The sequence below is a fragment of the Pipra filicauda genome, unplaced genomic scaffold (genome assembly GCF_003945595.2).
Source record: "Pipra filicauda isolate LSUMZ 115617 unplaced genomic scaffold, ASM394559v2 scaffold66_size7647185_pilon, whole genome shotgun sequence".
Classification (NCBI taxonomy): Eukaryota; Metazoa; Chordata; class Aves; order Passeriformes; family Pipridae; genus Pipra; species Pipra filicauda.
Genome location: NW_024104831.1, coordinates 2,503,832 through 2,528,743, shown reverse-complemented (window position 1 = coordinate 2,528,743; position 24,912 = coordinate 2,503,832). Strand labels below are relative to the sequence as shown.

At 37.6% G+C, this 24,912-nt stretch overlaps 1 protein-coding gene across 7 annotated transcripts in view; it reads right to left on the bottom strand.

Annotated features, from left to right (window-relative positions):
* DGKB (diacylglycerol kinase beta) overlaps window positions 1-24,912 on the bottom strand; it is a 386,692-nt gene that overhangs the window by 322,054 nt on the left and 39,726 nt on the right. For 2 of the 7 annotated variants that reach the window (XM_027723228.2, XM_027723237.2), the window contains exon 1: window positions 14,112-14,401. The exons of 1 other annotated variant lie outside the window; for it this stretch is intronic. The gene's annotated coding sequence lies outside the window, so the exon portion shown is untranslated. Of the gene's footprint in view, window positions 1-14,111; window positions 14,403-14,545; window positions 14,594-14,718; window positions 14,842-24,912 lie in introns of those variants that run through there. 4 more of the 7 variants (XM_027723230.2, XM_027723231.2, XM_027723234.2 and 1 more) reach the window with 4 other exon arrangements.

Genomic DNA, 24,912 nt, shown 5'->3' with positions numbered 1-24,912 from the left:
TGAAATGCAAAACATCATAAAAAATTTCTAACAATTTGATATGAAATCACAGCAATTGTAACATCAACATGAAGACATCTTTCTTTCCCTTGACGAAAAACCTTTTATCCTCTGGACACCTCCCAGTCATCAGTTCCAACTCATCCTTGATCCCAGTGTGCTTCTTCTGAGCACCATTTCACACCTCTCTAACTGGATGTTGCTCACTCACCACAACATTTTGTTTGGGCTCTGGAATTCACCAAGGGCTTAGTTTATGCCTTCAAAAATAAAATTCCTTGCTCTACCCATTCCAAAGCCACAGCACATTGCCTCACCACTGACTGTGAGCTGTCCTGGCTCCTCTCACCCTTCTTGACTCTTCTACCTCCCAGTCTCACATTCTTGCCTGAAGAGGACTTATCAAGCACAAGAGGACCTATCAGCAGCCGCAGTTTTCCTGCTCTACCTGAACAGGATAAGTTCACCATGTTTCCACTCAGGTCAAGAGGTTCTCCAAAAAAACACAACAGCATTTCCAGAGAACCTCTCAAACATGCACAATCATTTACCACTGTGTTTTCATCTACCACAAAAATTATTCTAAATATCTCACTCACGCATACACACACAAAAGGGGGGGGGAGGGAGGAAAGGCAGACAGTGACATTTTATTTGATTGTGTCTGGTTGTTCCTACCGACTTTTTCTTTTGCTTTACTCCGGCAGTCAATCTGTTATCTGCTCTCACAAACCATCCTTAGCAGTTGCACTTTGGCTCTCTGAAGAAGAAATCCTCAGAGTGCAATTTATACAAATAATACAGTCCATTCCTTCATTTGAGAAGCAAAGACTCATTCAACTCTGAGCATCTTTGCCTAGGACCTGCTCGCTCTTATACAATGTAAATTTTAGCCACAGCACTCGGTAAATAGGAGAGCAGACTGACTTTTCATATATCACTAACCATTGTAATCATCCCAAGTAGAAAAGTAAATATTTTGATATGGAAATACACCCAATCCACTCTGAAAGAAAATGCAAATCAAGTGTGACTGTGCATATGACAACCCTGTCAGTGCCTGCCCACTGGTAACAGAATACCAGCAAACTGCCTACTCCCTATATCATGACTGTAGGAACCAAACCAGATGTCTACAGAAATCAAAAGAAAAAATACACAACGAAGTCAAACACATGAAAGCATCCTCAATTTTTACCGGAATTCCATTTCAGAAGGGGAGGGGGGTAAAAAACCTCTTGCCACCTCTTCATGGCAATAATTATTTGGGAAAAAAATAAATTATAATACTTTCTCTCTTTTTCCCCTTCATTTCCTAGACACACCAGTTCTCTCCAGCTGCCCCAAGTTCTTGGGACATGGATGGCCAGACACACACACAACCCCCCCAAAACCAAACAACAACGACAAAAATTAAAGAAACAAAAAAAAAAAACCAAACACCAAACCCAATAAAATTGCTGACTCGTGGAGCAAAAATTCAGTTTCTCTCTGCTGCAGTTGCCTCCACCATAGTCACCACTAGCAGTGCCTTATCACCATTTGAGATCAGCCCAAGTAGGTCCCACCTTCACAGTTCCTCCCCAGAGTGCATTATCAACATCCAGTGGAAAAGAAAAACAGGAACAGGTCAAGGACAAGGCAACTTAAGAGGCAGCAGCAGAGATGTAAAAAACAAGGCTGCAGTGACAGTTAGAAGATGCTAAGATGGGGTATAAGACTAACATGATTAGAACTTTCCTCAGTTGCTCTTTTGGTAGTCTGTTTTAGGAAATGTAACAGGAATTTTTTCAAAAATGCTATAAAAAAGAACGGGCAATAAGAGGAGTAACTCAAAGCTGAGTTCATTTCTGATGCACATTTCACTGACTCTATGATTTTCTGGTGTAGGAAGAGGTTTACACACACACATTAACATTTTTATTTTACAAGACTTAGTTCTATGTATAACTGAATATGTATTTTCATGTAGCAAAAGAAATATATAATTGTTGCTAAAGAATTCCCTAGATTATATTAGTATGTTTCCATATTTCTAAGACTCTTATCATCATGGCATCTGCTCAACTGAAAAAACTACTGTACAATGTACAGTTAACTATCAGTATAGAGCAGTATACAGAAACAAGAGATCTAGGGCAGAGGGTTCTATCTGGAGCCTCATGACTGGAATTTTAATTTGCTAAAAATTAATGTATATAATTTACATATTTCTAGAAAGCAGAATTAAAAACAAATTAAAGACAAATACAAAAATAATAAAAAAAAATTAAAGTATATTTTTCTTGTATTAAAAGTAAAAAGAATTTATATTATATCCACACCTGCACATCCATTTTCTTCTATGTGCAAGTCCATTATGAGAAAAATCACCTAAAGACCTGAAGGTTACAAAACTAATCAAATATCAGATCCACCCATCTTCATTCATTTTGGAGAACTGAAGCTAGGTGTCATGACTGCAGCGGGGCAGTTCAAACAGAGCTCACTAACAATTCCCAATTGCAAATTGCTCAACCGAAGCCTCCCTCAGGGACCAGGTGCCATGATCTTCACACGAGTGAAATCCCCACATATGTCAGCAGGAGCTCCACATGCAGGAGGAAGGTCATTGACAGTTCCAGAGGCATGAATTCATCATGGTCTAACATAACTCCCTCAGCATATGAGTAGGTTAGAAGCTGTCTGCATATGCTTTCCATGCATCTGCTATGGGGGCCGTGACACAAATACAGCTTAGAGAAAACACACAGAAAATAAACCCACAATACCAGAGGTCACACCTCAATAGTAAGCATTATGATGCATTAATTTTAAACTATATATCACTTTTTCATCAAAGCTTCAAAGTTTAAGAAACACTGCTCATATCTCAATATATTCAAAACAAGTAAACTTTAAAAGGAGTAGTAAGTAACAGGAGTCTGACAGCATCAGCCTTCCTCATTTACCATTTCCTTGCTTTATCATATTCATCTTCTTAAGTTCAAATCTACAGACTAACACAGTCATTTGATAGCATTCAGTATTCATTTATATTACTAGCCCAGGACATTTCAGTGGTTATTACTAAATACATACCTTCCTGAGCTAAAATTGCTTGGATTTCTTTGTAATGTAAATTCTTTTTCTGTACACCTAATGGAGGTACCAGTCTATCTCATTAGGTCAGACTAGTTATGAAATACCAGACAATATTTATCTTAGATTCATACAACATGTCACAGAAGTTTAACTCCTACTAAAAGGATTAAAGAAATTATGTAATGTGACACTATATACTTTATTGTATACAAGCATTATAAAAAGTGATGAGTAGTTCATACAGAATACTTTATGGTAAATATATTGTTTTCAATTAAGTGTGATCACCAAATTCACAAAGGTACAATTCTTGGAAACAGACTCCCAGTGTGAATAGTCACACAAATTAAGATGCAATATTGTCCCCACCGCTTCCATATTTAAATTTAGAAAATCAGTCCTTCAAAAATTATGACAGTAACTCCTTCACTTAAGTATCTTCACAGATGAGCACAGAAAACATACAAATATGACCAAAGTATTATATTTTATTCTAAACTAAAACTACTGCAGTATTTTGTCCTCTTTCTTCTTGTAGCATTATTGTTTTAATGACTTAGTTTTGTATTATAAACCTTAAGTTATGTTTTAGACTGCTTGGAGACATTCTGTGGCTTCTGGTAAAGGTGTGCAAAATTGATGCTCAGTGAATTCCAATCTGCGTGAAGCGTCTAATGACATGATTCCTGAGGCTCTAAATGCCTAGACATAATGGTCCATGTGACCCACTCAAGCTCCATGTTCCCATTGCTGTATTAAAAGAGGATGAACATTATGTTGATTTTTTTAAAATAATATCAATGATATTGTCATATAAAGTCAATTATTTATTAGTAATACATACACACACATAGAACCAGTTACTTACAAAGTTCACTGCTGTTGGACATATGATCTAGATAAAAACTGTATTTCTGTCGTGTTTTGGACTTCATTTAGATCTAATTTGATGCCAGCCAGTAACTATACTGGACACTTTCTGTTGTTGGGATCTGTAGTTCACCAGTAAGAGGTGGTGGGTGAGAACGCAAGTGGTGGCAGTAGATGACCCATGATTCGGAACCATATAAGAGAGTAGACAGCACTATGGCTCTGTAAACACTGATCTTTGTGCTTTTCTTCAAGTGTTTATTTCACCAAACGCTTTTATGAAGCTTTCCAAAGGCATTATATGCCTCTGCTAACCTGTTGTCTATCTCTCCATCAATCTTACCATCCGAGGAGATGAGGCTACCTAGGTAATTAAACTGCTGGACTGATCTGAGCTCTGATTCACCAATGGCGAATAGAAGGTATGCATTCTTATATGTACACACCCATGCTGTTAAGTAACATAATCCAAGTACCTATTTATTATGCAGCAGAATATTTTGTATTAGGTTAAGGTTAGAAGACTAGTAAACAGAAAAACAACAAAAAATCTAAACATTTCAAAAATATTTTTAAAACATTTTTATTTCTAATAATTCTTTAAATTAGTACATTTATGCAAGAGGTGTGATACATTAGACTGTTATGAAGTATATCTTTTAAATAAAGTTCACTGTGTATTTTATTCACAAAGAAAAACAACCCTTTTCCAACGGATTATCAAGTCATTATTCTAGTTGTTAAATCCATACCAATGAAATATTTAACACAGACACTGTAATGTTTTTAAGGATAGATACAGGAAAGGTTTAGAGAGCTGAAGCAGAATTTAGATATAATATAGGTATTAAATCCCGCAATAGGCTGACTGTCCCTTCTCTTCCTTGCTAATGCTATCCTCCACTTCCCACTGGAATAGTTCAGCATTGATGAATCCAAAGTAAAGCATATAGAAAAAAAATTTCTAGCAATACACTTAAAGTGATGAGCAGTGAGCTCATCAGTGATGAATTATCACTCAGAAATAAAATAAAATTATGGAATTATAATTAGCAAACATCAGATCAGTGCTTAATGGAATTAAAAATAAAAGTATTTGGAAAGAAACAGAGAATAAAACAATTATTTCACTGTATAGGTCCCTGATATGCTTGCATTCTGAACGACACAGAGTATTTTGGATTTTCAAACTGATTACAACAGAACTGGAAGAAGAGGACAAAAAAAGATGGAGCAACCTGATTATAAAGAGTAAACAAGAATTCTTCCAGCTTCAAAATGAAACAATGGGCTATCGCAGATATCTGTAAAATAAAAATCTGTATAGAGTGTTGGAGCCTGGGGGAATGCTCTGGAGATGCTCAGCCTATTGTTATATTCTTCCCTTGATAATCACTGTGAAGAGACATCATACTAGTCCAGACAGACTTCAGTAAAGCAATCCTTATGCTTCTAAGAAGAGGTATGAAGAATGATCCCATTCACCTGCCCTACTAATAGTGCCTCATCTTGATATGGATATAAATAAGCCACAGGGAAATTTAAGGACAATGTACAGAATATGACTCCACCAGAAAAAAAAAAAAGTCCAGACAAACTGATTAATAGTAAATATTTTCCTCTGAATAAAAAAAAAAAAAAGGTAAATGCTACAATATTTACACACTCTGTAGTGTGGGTGTTCACTTGCCACATATATGAAACATGCTTCCCACAAACAGAAGGGGCATACAAACAAAAGATTTTACTGGTAATATGTATAGTTTTCAAAAATAACTAGATAATAACTAATGGAAACATCCCTTTTAGTTGTAATTGTGCAGCTGTCATTTACAGAATCCAGCTGCAGTTATATTAAGGAATGTAATCTGCATTATCAACTCTTCAAAAAAATACATCTACTATGCATAAGATTCTTCTCCATGATAAACTTCATGACAGTATTTAGGGTCTTCATCACGCTGTTTACATCAATTATAAGATTTTAAGAGTATTATGAGGCTTTTAAATTATTAAAACAGAAAGGTTATTCCATTGTGAAGTGTCTTTCTTTCCCTCCCCTTCTTGAATTCCATTAGGCTATCTTAAAAAAGAAAGATTCAGTAGAATTTGTGTTAAATCTGCAGAAACAATGACAACATTGTTGAAGACAAGGCAAGACTAAGTATTATCTTCCCTTCTACAACACCCACAGGTTGAAAATCATCACCACATCTGTTCTGTCTTCAGCTGTTTGATTATTGAATAGCCTAAAATCTCTCCAAAGTTTGTGCTTTGCACAAGGAACTTTTCTTTAAACAGCCTCACTATTTCCTGCATATCCCTAAAACATTTAAATGGATGTAGTAGATACTGGGTTTAAATTTTTGAAACATTTAGGTTCTATAAAGAAAGTATACATACAGGTTTGATACACCTACAGAGGTGTCAACATGTCTCTCAAACACAGAATTGAGTGAAAATCAATTTTTATATCAACATGTAATAATGACCTACATGCGTGATTCATATTAATATGTTAATATGAAACAGTTACCAGCATGCATGTTGATATGAAAATACAATGTTCAGCAACAAGATCTTCATATTGGCATACATGCACCAAGTTCCCTGGGGAGGAACAGCATTTGATTCCTTCATGGGTTAATAATTTGCTCATAACTTAAAGAGATGGCACCTGCTCTGCCAAATACATATTTGCATTTCCAAAGTATGAGAGCAGTCAACAAGACAAGGGGAGGAGTAATGAAACTTTTCCTGAATAAATGAAAGAACTCTACATGGGGAAGCAATGAAACATTTGAATCTGAATGAAAACTGCAGAAGATGCCAAGAAATATGTACAAGAATTGGCAAACTTTTCCTGCTTCTGATGCTCTCCAGTGAAAGCTGGCCAGGAATGTAAATAATGCAAGACAAATCGGAGCTTGACCTCATAGCAAATCTAAGGAGTTGCACCTTGTCAGAATATATAGAAGATTTTGATCTGATTTTAGTACAAATAAAGCAAGAATGTCTTTCAGTTCTACAAATGCTGTCATTGTAAGTCCATGTTCCACAGTAGTTTACTTTGGATTTTGGATTCTGAAAAGAATGCTTTTATTTAATTTTACTTTAAGATAGCAGATGAATTAAGGATGAACTACAGAAGTTTTCAAGGTTTCTTGATGATGAAAGCATTATTCCACCCCATAGCAGTGGTTATCCTTTTAGCTAGGGTCCTGGACTAATCATGCAGAATTCACTGTTTCAATACATCAGCAGATTAGGATACTGAAAGGGTAAGAGGTCAGCTCTTTCTTTAGCTGGACAGCATTTTGAGAGTCACTAATGCAGGACCCAAAATGAAAAAGCTTCACTGAGTGACCACAGTTGATCAGGCATGTACCCTGGACTTAGATAAGGTCAGAGGGAGTATGGTCCAAATTCTGAAGGAGTGCTCTTAAAAGTATAAGATCTTTTGTATGTCTCATATTTTTTTATTAGTTTCCTCTACAGCTATCTGTTCATTTAACTATATTGAAATATGACTATGTTACTGTTTGTTGGAAAAATGTAGTTGTGAGATTCTACAAATTCTTCTGTCATTGACAGATGAACTACCCTGACCTCATTAGCTCAACAGACCTGAATAAGAACACACAAAAATCCTTAGTAGAGACTTGAACTTCCCCTTGTTCATTGGAGAAGCCACTAGATATAAGTACTGGATCAGCTATAAAGATTATTTTTCTCAACAGCAACAGAGATAGGTAAAAATCACAACACTGGTGTACTGTGCAATACAGGGTAGAAAAATAAATTATTGAATACTCATGTAAGCTGGCTTTGTTTTCTCTAAATAGGCACCCAGGAACTACAGTCTGTGACAGAACATAAAGTTTTTCTACAAGTTACTATTTTGAATTTACAAAGGTAAAAGATTTCATAACTGGATATGATATTTTACTATGTGCGGAACACAAAGTAACCACTTGGCATTTTAAATTTAAAGAGGAAGTAAAAGAATATTCTTATCAGAGTAATCTACTGCTTTTAACAACACCTAATCTTCAAAGCTGGGCATTTCCCCAGGATTCTTCCAGCCATTCTACTTTTATGAAGTAACAGTTGTGTCAACAGCACTAAGCCTAACAAAGGGCAATACAGTTCTATACCTCTGTTTTATAAAAGATAACATGGTTTAGGAGGTTTGAATTCTTTGACACAGAAGTTATCAGCCTGTTTAAACACAAACATTGTCATTAGTGTTTAAAAAAAAAAACAAACAGGTAAAATGACCCACTGCCCCTCCTGAGCAGAAGTCATTGCAGTACTACACAATTTTAAATTTACAACAGCATATGATGATAAACTTGGTCACAGATGTAGTAGTTTTTCAATGTGTGTGACATGTAGAACAAAGCAAACCTAAATGCCTGTGTAAGGCTTCACAGTTTCAAAGTAAATCCAGAATTTTTAGAAAACTCAGTAATTTTATCTTCCATTAAAATGTGTTACTGGAATATTTTATATCCATAAGGAATTAGGACAGAGACTTTTTGATAAAAACATACCATAGTCATGTTTTTGGGACATGAAGAAAAACAGAAATGCTCCAGAGTACTTGTTTATTTAGATACATTTAAAAATAGGTCCTTTGATATTTAACTTCTGGTATGTGGCCCATTCTAATGAACTACTGTTTTAAGACTATTTTACTTTGTATTTATATTCAGTAATGCATGGAAAAGATTTGATACATTCTTAGAAGTTCAATTCTTCCTTACACTTCTAGTTGAGAAAATACCCAAGGGTATAATTTATCTCACCCAAAGCCGGATGCCTTAAAATTAGACTTTAAACTGTGAAAGAGTCATCCCAGCCAGGCACCCCTTATAATGAATTGAGAGACCTGGATACATCCGGAATGTACTTCAACTGACCTATAAAGGATGCTCATCTTAAAATTAAAATTTCCCCCAGCAGGTGCTTTTGACTTTCCATTAGCAATAATAGAAGAGACAGAAGGTAACCAGATGGTATTTAGATATTGAATAGAAGAGAAATTATACCCATTAATGTATATTTTTAACATTTTCAAAACTTTTAACTCTAAATGATGACTAAATTATCAAAATATAAAGAAATAGACAAAGTAAAGATATTGAGTAAGAAAAATCTAGGGATGTAAAGAAGCAGCAGTCTGGTTACATAAAGAAGATTAATCCAAGTTTTACATTTCTAATCCTAAAACCTTTTCCCAGAATTCACTAGCTCAGGTTCTTTTAAATTTTAGAGGAAAAACTTTCATTGAAGACTAGCCTTGGGGAAAAAAACAAACAAACAAAAAACCAAAACAAAACCAAAAACTAATGGTAAGCATTAAACTTCCTTTTGCTTGCTTAATTCATTCCTGCCTGTACTCACATATTTTTTAGTTTTCATCTACTTCAGTATGATTTTTTAGCTATTAAATATTCTCTTTTTTTCTTTCTGTCTCTTTTTTTCCTTAATCCCTTCTTAAAATCTATTTCTGGCATAATATTACCTCCCATTCAATTGATTAATTCATAAGTTCATGCAGGAAACATGGGAAAATCCACAATTAAAGAGGCAAAAGATGCCATTGGAAAAAAAGCAGCGGACTCTTGAGTCTTGGGATGCAGTGGTTCATACTGCTTATTTCTAGACCATAATCTCTACAATCTAGATTTACAAGAAAACACTACTTCTCCATTCAGAAGACAAGACAAGAAAATTTACTGACTTCACACCATCTGTGATTCTTTCCAAGGTTGATACAGCTGCCTTACTATTTGCCATTTCTCTATTTTACTTAAATTTAGCTTGTCAACCCTCTAAGACCACGAACATATAAATATGTAATTGCATGAAAAAGTCACATATACTTCAACAGTGCTTAGGAATGATTTCATGTAATTTCCAAACTCAAACCAGTGTAAACATCAGACCTGTCCACCTGATAACAAACTTAGACTGAAGAGAATAAATTTGACTAGCTGCTTTTACTTGACTCAATATGCTTTAAAAGACAAAGGAAACGAGAATCAAGTTTCTATTAACTGTGTGAGTTCTCCACATTCCCTGACTAAACCACCACTACAGTGGAATGCTTCATAATATTCCACAAGGCAACTCAAAAGGGAAGTAAAGCACGTCATAGCAGAAGGCTCACAGAGTTCCATGTACGTAGTGCAACATAAACTTTCACGAAAATTTGCACTGCATATCTGTTGAGATTGATCCTACTGCATGGACTAGAGAATGAGCTAGTTATTACAATTACTGAACACGAAAATTTGCACTGCATATTTGTTGAGATTGATCCTACTGCATGGACTAGAGAATGAGCTAGTTATTACAATTACTGAACACTAGACATCTCATTGTATGTCTAATAAAAAAATCACAACAATTTCAAACCAAGTAACCAAAACGTGGATGAAAATCCAACTAAAAAAAAATTAAATAATTCATGCATTTGTACTAACTAAATATTCCTGCCAGCATAAGAAAAGGTCCATTCATAAAATCTCTAGCAGACAAGAAAGAAGCAGCTAGATGTCATTTTAGTTATGGTTTACTATGGTAAACAACAAACATTATCTAAAAATAAAAAGCTAACTGATCTCCATGACTGGAAGTCTAATTAGTAACACTGTACTGACAAACATGTCTAAAACTTTGCTTGTCTTTGTTTTATTTTTCAGGGCAAAACAATAGCATCAGAGTTGTACATTTACATTCCAAACTTGTGTTAAGGGGTTGGACAAGAAATAATTAAACAGCCTCCAAATACTTACATTTGTTAGGCTTTTAAACTTGTGGCAAACTAACTATATCCCCCCAGGGCTAGACTGCTGCAAACATTATTCAGAGAAATTTTCTATTTTCTTCAGAAACAATTAAAAAAGAAAATGTGTTCTACATTGCTTAAAGCTGTTTTACAGGGTGTTTGGGGACAGTTACTCATCTCAATTCCAACTAAATATATAAATATTTACTTCTCAACTTCCCAAATTAGCCAAAATACCTTACCTGCATCAGATTGTTTCTACCCATACGAAGAGCATTATTAGTGTCAAGAAAACTGGGTCAGGTTGACAAACTGAAGATACCAGTTTCAAATTTATAACTTTTTTCACTCTTTTAGACAAGGTATTAAGAATAAATAAAAACATCAAACTCTTCTCAGTGAGACTCAGTATGTCACTTCTTCAGCTTTCCTGAAGTACTGTGAATTTGCTGGTTTAGCTATAAAAGTAGTCCCCAAAGAGAAAATTATTAATAAAATACTGCAATGAAAAACTAAAATTCTGGACAAGTAATTGCCCTAAGTCTACTACTACTGTTACTAATTATTTTGCAAGTGCCACAGGAAACAATGGACTCCCTGAAGAAACTCTACTGAAGGTCAAGAGATCCTTTATGTGGAATTGTTGTCACAGAAAGATTTTTTTAACCTTTTATACCATCTCTTATTGACTGAACTGGCTGTGAAATGCTAAAATTCCTTCAGAATAAGACCTAAAACTTATTCTGCACAAGCGTAAAAAAATTGGAAATGACATTCAGAGCAAGGCCCAGTACATTTTGATTTATTTTTTACTTTAGTCAGTACTGCAAAGCTCAGTTGGGAACTCCTGAAGCAGCTTGCAAACTTTACTTGATAAAAACAAGAACTAGGGAGTTGGAATAATGATTTCAGGAGGCCAGCATCCTGTTCTTCAACAGCACTGCACTCTGTTGATGTCTCCCAGATTTCACTGAGAGAGCTCTATCATGACTTTAAAATAAACATCAGTGTCCTTCACAAGTACCTTGACCTTTCCACAGGTAAAAGTCTGGCTGAAATTCTTTTGCTCCCTCACATCAAACAACAAAACAAGACCTGTTGTTTCTGTAACCCTTCTGATTGTTGCCACTCTTCCAGAATTCCAGATACAGATGGGAATGTTTCATCATACACTTTTTACATGGATCCACAACTCCTACCATTACACAAGATGAGAAGATACACTGAATATAAAGATAATGTAAAGTGCTCTTTGCAACAAAGTTAACTTTAACCAAGGAAACACCAGAAATAATCCAGGCTTTAAAAGACTTGTTAAAAGTGTATGCAGAAGGCTTAGTTTATCAATGATCTAATAAAGATCATAACAATTCAAAGAAAATTAAACATCATATATCATCTATACTCAAGGAGCGTTTGGACAATGATCATAGTCATATAGTTTAGTTTTAGGTAGTCCTGTGAGGAGCAGAGAGTTGGACTCTAAGATCCTTATGGGTCATTTAAAACTTGAGATATTCTATGATTCTATCCTATATGCTGTTAATTTTTATTACATTTAATATGAAGCATGACTTCAAACCATTATCTTTCATTCTATATGTACCATTCACAAGAACTCAGTGCTGCTGTCATACACGCACACAAAGCAAAAGAAGTCCAGTCCAGCTATCCAGCCAAATGATTGAAATTTTCCAGTATTAACTCTGAGGTGTGCTATTCACACCCTGCTTTATCGAAATGCTGCTCTAACAGGTTTCTTACAACTCTTATCTTCCTCTTTATTCCTGTTTCTGTGATCTCATTCCATTTGCAAGAGGTACCTAGACCTGTCCCATAAAGTGGTACCTAAATGACACTTAGTTCCAGAGCAGAAACAGTGCAGAACCTCCTTCTAAGTAAAAAACTGACGTCTAGTGCTCTTCAAAACAATTATTAACTTTATTATTTTCAAACTGTATAAAGGCTTAAAAAATATCTCTTCATTCATGTATTGCTACTGAACACTGTTCCTTGAATGTTCAAGACACCTAAAGGTGTTTAGAAAAGATGATTGGAGCTTGAAAGTAACAATTCATATATATTCCTTCTTCCTAAACAAACACAGAAAGCATAATTTTTCCTAAACCTGCTTAAGAGTAGCAACTTCTGTTGTTTGCAGGCACCTAAATTAGATTAAACACAACTGGACCCAAATATTTCAAATCCATAGCATAACACATATCACTCCAAAACCATTTCAGACTGTTGAATAATTGTTCCAGGCCTCCTCTACCATGATATATAATGAAGTCCTTCTAACTTGACAAATGAACAAGAGATGACATAAGCCCCTGGAGGAAACTGTTGCTTCGTGATGCCCCATGTTTCTTGATGCTTGTTTTCCTTCTCTACCAGACAGGCATTTCAGGCTCTGAGCAATACCAGATTACCACTTTGGGGAAAAACAAGGGACTTATTTCCTGTCATTTTATCCATAAAGCATAGCACAAGTCCAGTCATTTGGGAATGCACATTAGGTTCTTGGTATGGATTTTTTTCCGGATGTATAATGACTTTCTAAATACGTGCATCATACCATTCAAGTGCAAAGAGCAATTATTACCTTGCTACCTTAGGTTATTTGACCTAAATGGGAGTAGGAAATTTTGAGTGCCTTTTATGAAAACTTAAAAAGACTATTTCTCCTGCTACAATTACTGGTTTTCCCCACCCTGTTGCACTGCCTTTTTATTTTATGGTAGGATTGTATAAGTTTTCCATCGTCTTTCTAAACCTACATCAACCAGATAAAAATGCTTTTGAAAAATAATAAAGTTTTCACTAAATTTGTAGAAAAACAGTCAAACAGAATGAAGAACTGAAGACCTACAACGTGCTTGTTCAGCTAGGGAGGAAAAAAAATACCTGTAATACAGTAATCTGCTGAAAAAAAAACCTTTAATCCATTTCCAAAGCAGGATACTCACAATGCACTCACCAAAAAAAAAAAAAAAAAGAATAAGTTTAAGAAGACCAGCCTTTAAAGCGTAAGTTTTTAGTTGCATCTTTTGTTTCCTGCCCTCGTTCTGTTCACATCCACACTGGATGCCTCACACTTCACCGTTTTGAACCCGGCTATCAGGGGCAGCATCAGGACATTGGCTGGGGTTGAGCAAAGTGATGTAGGTCAACGAGGCAAATTGGCAGCAACAAGAAATCTAAGCGACACGTCGTGACAAATTCAATACGGCACGGTTAGCTACAACTTTCAGTCTAGCCCCTTCACTACGCCCAGACACACACCCGCGCACCACGGACCCCCCTCCCAGTTCCGCGGCTGCGACCACTTCGGCCGACCAGCGACTCGCGAACTTACTGCAGTGCGATGCGGGCGGAGGGACGCGCGGCCCTGCGATACGAGCGAGCCCGGCGCCCTGGGCAGCCGCGGGACCGGCCATCCAGCCGGGCCACCGCCAGCGACGGCGGCGACACCGCCGCCAGCCCCCCGCCCCGCCCCGCCGCTGGCTGCCGCAGCCCAGCGCTCCCGGCCCGGCCCCGCGGGGTCACCGCCGCCCTCTGCCCCGCTTCTCGCCGCCCTCCGCGGCACAGCGCGGACCCCGCAGCCGCCCTGTTCCCGGGAACAGGCAGCCGCCTCCGGGCCGCGCGGTTTTAAGCGGCGGTGCGCCAGCACATCTCCCACCCCCTTCCCGGTCGGGCAGCAGGGGGGAGGGGAGAAGCGACACACACTCACTCACACACACAGAGACACCCCTCCCGCGGCCCCTCCCGCCCCCCGCGCAGCTGCGGTACCTGTTGTCCGGCGCCCGCATCCCCCGGGCGCCGCCCGCCTACCCCGCGGCCCCGCGGCCACTCCGCGTCGGGGCGGCGATGCGGCAGGAGCAGCGCACCGCTCCGCAGAGCTCCGTTCTCCTTCTCCACCCGCTCCAGGGCGCGCATAGGCGCTACGCCCGCGCAACACTTACCCAAAGTTTACCGGGTCTCTCCGCAGGTGGCGACCGCCCCGGGCTGCCAGGCAGCGGGGCTGTGGCCGCGGCCGCCCCCGCGCAGTCGCGGGACACGGAGGGGCCGGGCACAGAGGGGCCGGGCGCGGCCGGCGGTGCGCACCTGCACGGCGGCCCCGCGCGTACCTGCGCCCCGCGGCAGGAGCGGCGGCCGCGGAGCCGCTCCCAGGCAGGTGCGCGGGCGCTGCGCCGCCGGAGCCCGCGGCTCGAGGGGCCAGGAGAGGCTGCGCCCCTGCTGCCACGGCTCCGGCAGGTCCCCAGCAGCCGCCGGCCCCCGACAAGGCCAGCCCAGTGCCCGGCTCCGCGCCCGGGAGCCACTTTCAGCAGCTACACGCTGTGCCCCGCTCGCCAGCCTCCATCCGGCCGTCCCTGCCGAGAGACCTTCGCGAACCTCGCTGCTCGGAATGCTGCCCTGTGCCCCCCCTTTCCTCCAACACCTGTTTCGGAACCTCTCTGTGGGTAGCAACACCTCAGCAGGTTTACTCGGAAAAGAAATAGAAGAGCAACCCGAGCAACAATGGCATGGAAATTGATATCTTTGTGCCAGTGCCTCCCACTTGGGGAACAACGGAGCTGATCAAACTTTCAGTGACAGATTCCCAGGGTGTTTAATGGCAATTTGTCTTGACCATAAGAAATTTCTCTGAGACACTGAGAGATTTCTAAGCAGTAGTAACACTGCCAAACTTCTATCTTAACCGAGTCTTGAGTGGCCGGATTAGCCTCAGAACATCAGTTGTGAATCTGATGGTTTGGTTAATTATAGTGACTATTAATTCCCGTTTAAATTAACTTTGTTGGAATATGGCACTAAAATACTTCAGCTTTGAAGGGTGTTTCAGGCAATCTAGGTGAGATTTAGCAGTGATAATAATTTTATATAATAAATAAAATTTTATTTTATAAATGCTAATAATTTTATATAATAAATCTATAGAAGCTTGAAAATAAAAAACATTTACCAGCGTTTTTTGTTTCTTTTGTACCTCTATCCATTCTTCCTTCTTCCAACTTTATGTTATGTGGTGCAACAAATACATATTTATAACATACACTGATATAAAGGCACTCATAACTAAAATTTCATTTTGATATAGTTTTGATGGTCTCTAATAAGCTCAAAACCTGTTTAAATCAATGCATTCCACTCTCCTCATATGCTCACAAAACCAAAAGAAACAACAATTTTTCTGGAACTTTGGAATAATGTGTTCTCAGAGATGTAGTATCACAGACATTAGACTTTAAATTCTCATCCAGTAGTCAACCTTATAAATATCTTTCCAAACAGCAGCTTCATAGTAGCACATGTCAAGTACTTGGCTTTAGTCCCCTATGTTTAATATATAGCTTTCCCTTTAAAACGCTGATTTCAAGAGGTTCTTTTTCTCCCAGGGAAGGAATTTAGTCCCAGTATATTTCAACCACAAGTTACTAAATATGGATCAAAACCCTGAAATACAGGGAGTAGATACTTAATTGTGATCAATCATTCCAATACAACACAAAAATTTAATAGGCCTTGCAATAAAATGTTTGATCTAGTGGTTTGAGGGAGAGTGGACTGATTTTGAATGACCCTATTGCCTTAAAAATCACTTTCAAGCACTCTCAGGTCATATAAAAGGTCAAGCACAAGGTCATATAAAAAAAGAAAATTCCTACCAAAGATTATGTTCACAATTAAAAATACATATTTTTATGTTGTGCATAACTTCCATATACTTACTTCAGTTGGGCCTTTACTGTTCTCTTCTGCTGCATAGTAGAACAGTGTTCAACTTCAGTTCCTATTGAAATGGAAAGGTCCCTCAAGTTCATGTATAGCGTGGGATGACAACTCCAATGACATTTGTAGCTTTAAAACTCCAAAGTTAAATTTGAAGGTCTTATGACACAAGAAGGAAAGTTAACCCCTTCACTAAACATTTCATTTGCCTTAGAAAAGCAGCAACCCTCAATAGAGGCCAAAGCCACCCTGTATTGCTTGGCTGAGCTGTGAAAGATCAATATAAAGATGTCAAACTGAAGGATTCTAACATTAGGACTTTTTTTTCCACTGGAAAATACTTAGGAGATTGCTACCCCCATGCCTAGCTTTAGAAACATTGTTGCATTATGTGCAGTTTTGAGAATAGGTAGAGGATGGGGATGGATGGATTATGGTTAATGTCTAAAAGCTTCCTCAGCACAGAGCTCAATGCAATTGTTTGTGAGTGACACGTTCGTGTAAGCAGCTTTGTTCTGGTTTCAATACAAAGCTTCATCATCCTCTTCCAGAAGCAGGATGCTTCCCAAATTGTGTATGCTCCTGTCCTCTCCTCCTTTAATCAAGTTCCTACCATAAACAGATTATGCAAAAAGTTTGTCTCTTAAAAGCTCACTCCCTCACAGAAAAGAAAATAACAGATGTCTAGAAACCACAGCCAGAATTTTAAATATTAAATTTATTATGCTATATACTTAGATCTGTGTTTAGATATTTAAATGAATTTTGTTGCTGAGCATGACTTTAAGATGCTCATTTAATAAAACTATGATGAACTTGGGACCCTAAATTTTGATATGATTCATGAAAGGAAAAAGCACCAAACTCAAGAACCTTAACAGCAAAAATAATTTTCAGTCTCCAGTACTTTTTATTTGCTTTTAAGACATTGCAACAGTATCAGTCATCTGCAGTTACTGTATGTTAGTGGTTTTGAAAGAAACGGGGTTCAGGCTTACAAATCTGACTTCAGTGGTGTCATGACTGTACGAAGTCACAGGTACAAACTGTTGAAAAGTAGTCTGACTCCATGTGAAATCAGTTGAGGTAACAGCAAGCTATATATAAAGAAAACCTGTTTCAGAATATATGGTTGTCAGAAACAAATGTAGTTCATGGACTTTGTTAAAGAAAAAATTAATCTTCTCAAAACTTTATTCATATAACTAAGGAAATTTTTATGCTATATGATGGTTTTTGTAGACAAAAGGGAATATAGTGAAAACATCTTTCTTCATAGTAATTTTATACTTCGTGTATTTTCATCAGAAAATGTCAATATACAGATGGACTACGTTACTCCCTTCCAGAAACAGCAAATTCACAAGCAATCAGTAATAAGGATCCAAAGAGGAATCAAACCATTTTGTCAGAAATAACACCTTTCATAAATCATGCTTGCATTACTTTAAATTAGTTATTGTAGTGATAAGAATATAATATAGAACAGTATGCATAGTACATGTGACACATACAGTAACATATTTATTTGCACTGTTCAAGATAGAAAAGATTCTTGTGAAATACGCAGAGCCATTTGCAGGTCTGCTGCCACTCATGTTACTGATAGTCAATATATATCTGTATAAAATCTATAGGAAAATGTGCCACAGAGCATACATTTGTACTTGAGAAAATCAAGGACTGTTGGCAAAACAGAGGAAATTACATTAATTAGGTGAATTATTGATTGTGGGCTTGTTATCCAGTATACGAGATACTCTAGCCAAATCTTTAGCTATTCTTTCATTAATGCAATCAAGATGTAAAACTGAAAGCATCTAAATTCACACCTCTTGAATTAACACTGACATACAATCATATTTGCTTGATAATCTAACTGCTACAGATCAGTCAGTTGCACTTCTATCCCTGGGAGAATTCTAGGCTGAGTCCTCTTGGAAAGTATTTTGAGTCATATGAAGGACAGGTGAGTGCGTGGGAACAACCTACATGAATTTACTAAGGGTTGTATTTGGTTTGCATGGCCAGGTTTTGGTAGCAGGGAGGTACAGGAGTGGCTTCTGTGAGAAGCAGCAAGAAGCTTCCTCCATGTCCAGCAGAGCCAACACCAGGTGGCTCCAAGACAGACACACCACTGGTCAAAGCTGAGCCAATCAGGAATGATGGTAATGAGTCTGTTAAAACATATTTAGAAGGGAAAAATATATATATATATATATATTGCGCAGATGTAATTGCAGCCAGAGAAGAGCAGAGTGAGAATATGTGAAAGGAACAACTATGCAGACACCAAGGTCTCAGTGAAGAAGAATGGGAGGAGGTGCTCCAGGCACTGAAGCTGAGATTCCCCTGCAGTCCATAGTGTAGACCGTGGCGAAGCAGCTGTGTCCCTCCAGGCCAAGGAGGACCATGGCAATGAAGAGACCCACCTGCAGCCCATGGAGGAGACCCACGCCAGAGCAGGTGGATGCCTGAAAGGAGGCTGTGAACCCATGGGAAGCCCATGCTGGAGCAGGCTCCTGGCAGGACCTGCTGACCTCTAGAGAGAGGACTCCACACTGGAGCAGATTTCCCGGTAGAACTTGGGACCCTGTGGGGAACCCACAGTGGAGCAGCCTGTGCCTGAAGGACTGCACCCTGAGCAGTGGTAGGAACATATGATGAACCAACCATAACCCCTATTCCCTGTCTCCCTGCACTGCTAAGGGAGGAAGAGGTAGAGCTTGGGAAGTAGGGAGGGGTGGGGGAAAAATGTTTTTAAGATTTATTTTACTTCTTATTATCCTTATATTATCTTATTATTTTGATTTTGTTGGTAATAAATTCAATTATTATACCCAAGATGAGCCTGTTTTGCCCACAATGGTTTTCAGTGAGTGATCTCTCTTGGTCCTTATCTCAGCTCATGAACCTTTGTTATATTTTCACTCTCCTGTCCAGTTGTGGAGCAGAGTGATAAAGTGGCTTTGGTGGGTGCCTGGCATCCAGTCAGGGTCAACCCACTATAAGGTAAATCTAGCCTGATAAATCTGACTGTCCTCTGTGATGAACTAACTGAATATATGGATGAGAGGAGAAAAGTGGATGGTACTTATCTTGGCTTTTGCAAGGCTTTCTATGCTTTCCACCACAACATTCTTCTGTCCAAGCTGGGATATAGCAGACTGTATGAGTGGAAACTAGATGGGTGTGCAACTGATTGGATGGTTGGGTTAATGCACTGTACTCTATCTAATTGCCAATAGCAAGTGTCATTATCCAGGGATATATCTTTACATCTTTAAGGGTCTGTCCTTACATCTTTACCAGTGACCTGGAGGACGCACAGGAGTACTCATTCTTCAAGTCTGCAGGTAAGAGGACTAATTAGGAGGGCTAATTGACATGCTAAGGGCAGGATTGCTATCCAAAGAGACCCAGACATGCTGGAGGAAAGGTTTGACAGAAATTTTATGAAATTTGACAAGAACAAATGCAAAGCCTTGCATTACGGAAGATAAAAACCTTCAGTGATGGGGACTGGCTGGGGAGCAACTCTGTTGAAAAAGCTTGGGAATTTTGTCAGACAGCAAGCTGAGCATGAGCCTGTATTGAGTCCTGGCAGCAAAGCAAGCCAATACCATCCTGGACAATAACAAGGGGTGTCATTAGCCCCCTCCATCCAGTGTTTTATGGATCATACCTTGAAAACTGGATCATAGAATAATTCTGGCTGAAAAGACTCTCAGGACATCTTTAGTAAGAATTAAATCTGAGGCCAGACTAAGGGGCTTTATTCAAAGGACAGAGACTGTATAACTTCTACAGGCAACATGGTCTAGTGCTGGAGTATCCTCACGGTGAAGAAGTTTTTCCATATATCAAGTCTGACCTTCTCATTTCAACTTATGACCATAACCTTATGTCTTCCCACCACGCATAACTATGAAGAGCATGTCTCTGTCTTCGTGATAGACTCCTCATGGGTTTAACTCCATTGGCTCCTGTTAGGTGTCCTTAAAGTCTTCCTTTTGCCAGACTGGACAATTGTATATGAGCCAGTGGTTATACATTGTCGTATGAGTGAAACAATGCTTGAATTACTAAGAGATTTGTCTGGTTTCATCGTGTCATCACTTGTACTTTAAAGAAAGGAATGACAAGTATAAATGAAGTAAAGACAAAGGCATTATAGTTGAGTACCTTTCAGTGAATTTAAAGCTATTTTTTTTTATATAACTTACTCTCATTCTTGTCTTCCATGTACATATGCATGGTTTTTTTCCTTCTGTCATTCCTATTTCAAAGATGGACCTTGGACAAACCATCTAAAGTCAGTGGGAGGATTTTTAGAGGTATGAGTGGGCAGTGGGTTGACAAGCTAATAAAATTTACGTGAAAGATACTATTTGTTTCAACTGGATGCAGGAATGAGCTCTTAGTCATACTAAATGAGAAATGTTTGTTCAGTCTGAAAAGACACTATTTAGTTAAAGATTACTTAAGAAGCAGATGTCTAGTGGCTCAGTCATTCTGAAACTATAAAGTAAAGACTACTAAGCTCTATAAAAATCTTTTAGTATTTTACTGGGGCAGGAAGTAACGGGCAAAATGTCTGTTTCTGGATGTAGCATTATAACAGTAACATGCATAATTTTTCATTACTTTTCATTATATATATATATAATATATATATAATTATATATATATATATAATTTTCATTATATATATATAAAAAAAAAGAAGCATATGTCTAGCAGACATTAAAAAAGAGATATATTTATATGAAATATCTCAAATATGGCTTTATATTTTAAAGTATGGTTTTAATACATTAATTACCATATGTATGTTTACTGAACAGTCTCAACTGTGTGAAAAAACATGACATGTCCTTAAACATTTGTTGAATTTTAACACGTATGGCAGAATTATTATTTATCATTCAACAACCAATGTAATTTGTTATAGGAAGGCTTTCTGCTATATTTTAAACTTTGTGCAAGTGCAATTGAAGTATAATATAATCTCCGGTCAATTGTAATCAAAAAAACTGGTGGACAAAATTATTAAAGTTAGATGCTTTTAGTTCACTCACTGTAATAATCTGGTGCAGAGATGATTCTTGTCACTAAAATACCAAATGAAAGACATTGAGGGATTCATGGGTTTAGTGTCTTTCTTCCTCTGTTTTCCAAATTTCTTCTAAATTTTGCTTTGCTCATGCTACTTATGTTTAACATCATGCCTGCATATGCGCTTCCTGCAGGTAGATCAATGAAAGGACAACAGTAAGATGTCATGTCTAAAAAAATAAATACACAGAAGGAATTTCTAAGAATCATCTCTCTACATTATTTCTCATGAGAGGAACAAAACAGAACAGAAGTGAGAATAGTTACTTTTCCTTAGATTTAAGGGTTGACAGTGGCAACATAGAACAGAATATGTGTCTGCCACAGACACAGTACAGATTATAGTTAGCAGATAATAATTAAACAGGTATTAGTACAAAATGATTTACAACCAAGAACAAAGGTGCAGAACTTACAAAGATGAGAAAGAAGGATAGAGTTGACTAAAGAGCTAAGGAATTAATAATGAAGAGAAAAACAGAGGAAGGATTCATGGGTTTAATTTAATCTAGGAATTTCCATGAAAATACTCTCAATGTAAACCATATTTTCCTGGTTGATGCAGCACAGGGAAAGAGAAGAGAGGAAAAAGAATACATAGAGAACTAATGGTGTTACAATTTTCCTTAGCTTGAAAAAGCAACATATAAAATATGAGCATCAGAAAGTGAATTATAAGAAACTATTTTAAAGTACAGATGAAATTAAAACTTACACATATCCCTGTTACTCACTTTTTTGAGTATAACTTGTCATAAAACAGTCAGGTGAAATAGAAGAATTCAAAACTTGCATTTCAAACTAGTTAGATCTAACTAAGTAATTAGTCCCAGTTCATTTGTGTTTTCATTAAATGTGTTCAGGAGAGAAATTTTTTTGAAAAACAAGAGAGGGAAGGAAATATGCTATGTAAATAAGCTAGACATATATATCAAACTATATTAACTTGAGTATACCTGACTGCTGAGAATAATTAACAACACAATCAGCATCTAGAGTTAGGGGTTTTGTACCATTATGCTACATACTCAAGAGGTATGTGTATTATTATGACTGAAAGAGAACAGAACTTAAAAGCAAGGCAGAGTGTTTAGATTTGGAAAGATGAAATAAATTAGAAATCGTTAAGAAGACTTATCTGTTAAAGGAAATTGAAAGAAAATAATAAGAACAGAATTTATTACATTTAATTACTTTAAAAGAAAGGTTTTCTAGAGGGCTGATGGAATGAAGACAAAGAAGAACATGCCTCCAAAAATTGTTCGTATCAGTGAAAATTAAGTAGGAAAAGCAGAAAAGGTGAAGGGGAAAAAAAAAAAGAAAAGAATTTTTCCTTCAAGTTACTAAAAAGGAAGCCACCAACAGTCTCCAAAAAGAAACTTTGGGTGGATTTAAGAGAATCAGGAAAAAAAAGTGAAATCAAGAATGGAAAATAGTGGCTAGCAAACACCTACTCGATTTATAGTCCTTGAGTCTCAGATTCTTGTACAGTTTTTGGTGGAATTTATGAATTCTTTTCTTTATCTGAGTTTTGTTTTGCTGAAAAGTCAGGGATCTATTTAAATCAAATTGAATAACGTATTCTGTAGCAATGTAATAAAGGATATTTTGCTATCTTTTAAATACAGTAGATCCCTACAGGAACATACATTTTACTTTTATGTACCTTGTACTGCTGTTTTTCCTCATTGATATATTTAGAAATATTTATATATAAAATACACATCAGTGTTACACTATAAATACTAATTAACTCATTTTTATATAAATATTTTTTTAAAGTTAATAAACTTTTTTATTTTTAATACTGCCTACTATCATTAAAATGTTCGTGTCTTTTAGCATTTTCAACATGTATGTAACAAAAAATATTTCACTCACTTCTCTGGGAACATATTCACATACAGATTTCAGGGAAAAATGTAGAAATTTATCAATACATTTTTTGGGCTTGTATTTTGTTTTACGAGACATGCTAGTTAAAAGTTAAGTTCTCTTCTAGTTGCACTGTCACAGATACAAACATAGTTTATTTTAGATTTACTCCACATGAATAGGATCAAAATAGGGGAAGTCTTTTTTGAGAGCAGAAGGTCCTGTAAGTAAAGCACTCAGTGGCATGCTTAGATAGTTTTGCTGTATACTTCAGTTCTGCTGGTGGTCAACTACTTGACTTTGACATCCAGGATCTATGCACATAAAACCAACACTGTGATTTAAGACTGCAATTTTTTAAATCCTCCCTTAGGACAACAAACCTCAAATATTCAGTCAGAAAAAAAAAATCCATGTGTAACTAAAGTTCTACTTGTAAAGATGTCCACAAATTCCTTATTTTTGTTGGTACTTAACAGATCAATGCCTAGGACTTCTGTGGGCTATTTCCTTTTATGTCACCTTTCAGAGACTAAATATAATACGTTTCAATCATTTCCACTGTAAACACACAGTCAAGGTCTGTGCAAACCACGGGGGAATTGGTTTTTTACTCATAAATATTGCCACAAAGGAAAGAGGTAATGTTCAAAAAAACTTAGTGGAATCTCAGAATGGTTGAGGTTGGAAGGGAGCTCTGGAGGTCATCTGTTCCAAGCCTCCTGGCTCAGTCAACATCACCAAGAGCAGGTTGCCCAGAGTTGCCCAGTGGTTGAAGTACATGACCTGAGTGCCCCAGTCCAGACTTCTCTTCCTCAAACTTGCAAATTTCGCCTCACAAGAAGATAATGCATCAACCTTCATTACTTGTGAATGCTGACCAACACAGAAAAGTTGAATAGGACCAAAACCCCAGGCATGGTACTGTACTGGTACTCCTCCAGAGGGGCCAAGAATTAATTTTGTCTTCAGTTTCTTCTGGGATGCTTTTCCACACATGGGGGTCTATAAAACCATGTTTTGAACTGAATTCTGATGCAATAAAATTTCTCTTCTTTACCTCAAAAGAAGTGACAGAGACAGATTCCATCAAGACCAGACTGAATGTTAAAATTCTGGCATAGGGAAGGTAAGGGCTTTGAACCCCTTCAGAAAAGGTTTGAAACAAGTTCTTCGGATTTTGATGTTGTCATTTTCTCATTCTCCTGACAAATTTTAAAAAAGAAATGGTGCCGCTTTTGAAGATGATGTGAGTACCTGCTGGAGATGCTCTGAAAGGTCTATCAGATAAAGCTGCTTAAAAGATTATGCTACAAATTTGCCTTTGACTCTAGTTCAGCTTTTGCATGAATTACCATAATGTCCCAGCTATGAAAACTAGAGCCGTTATGAATATGTTTCTAATGTTTCTTAGGTTTCTAAAAAGTTTTAAA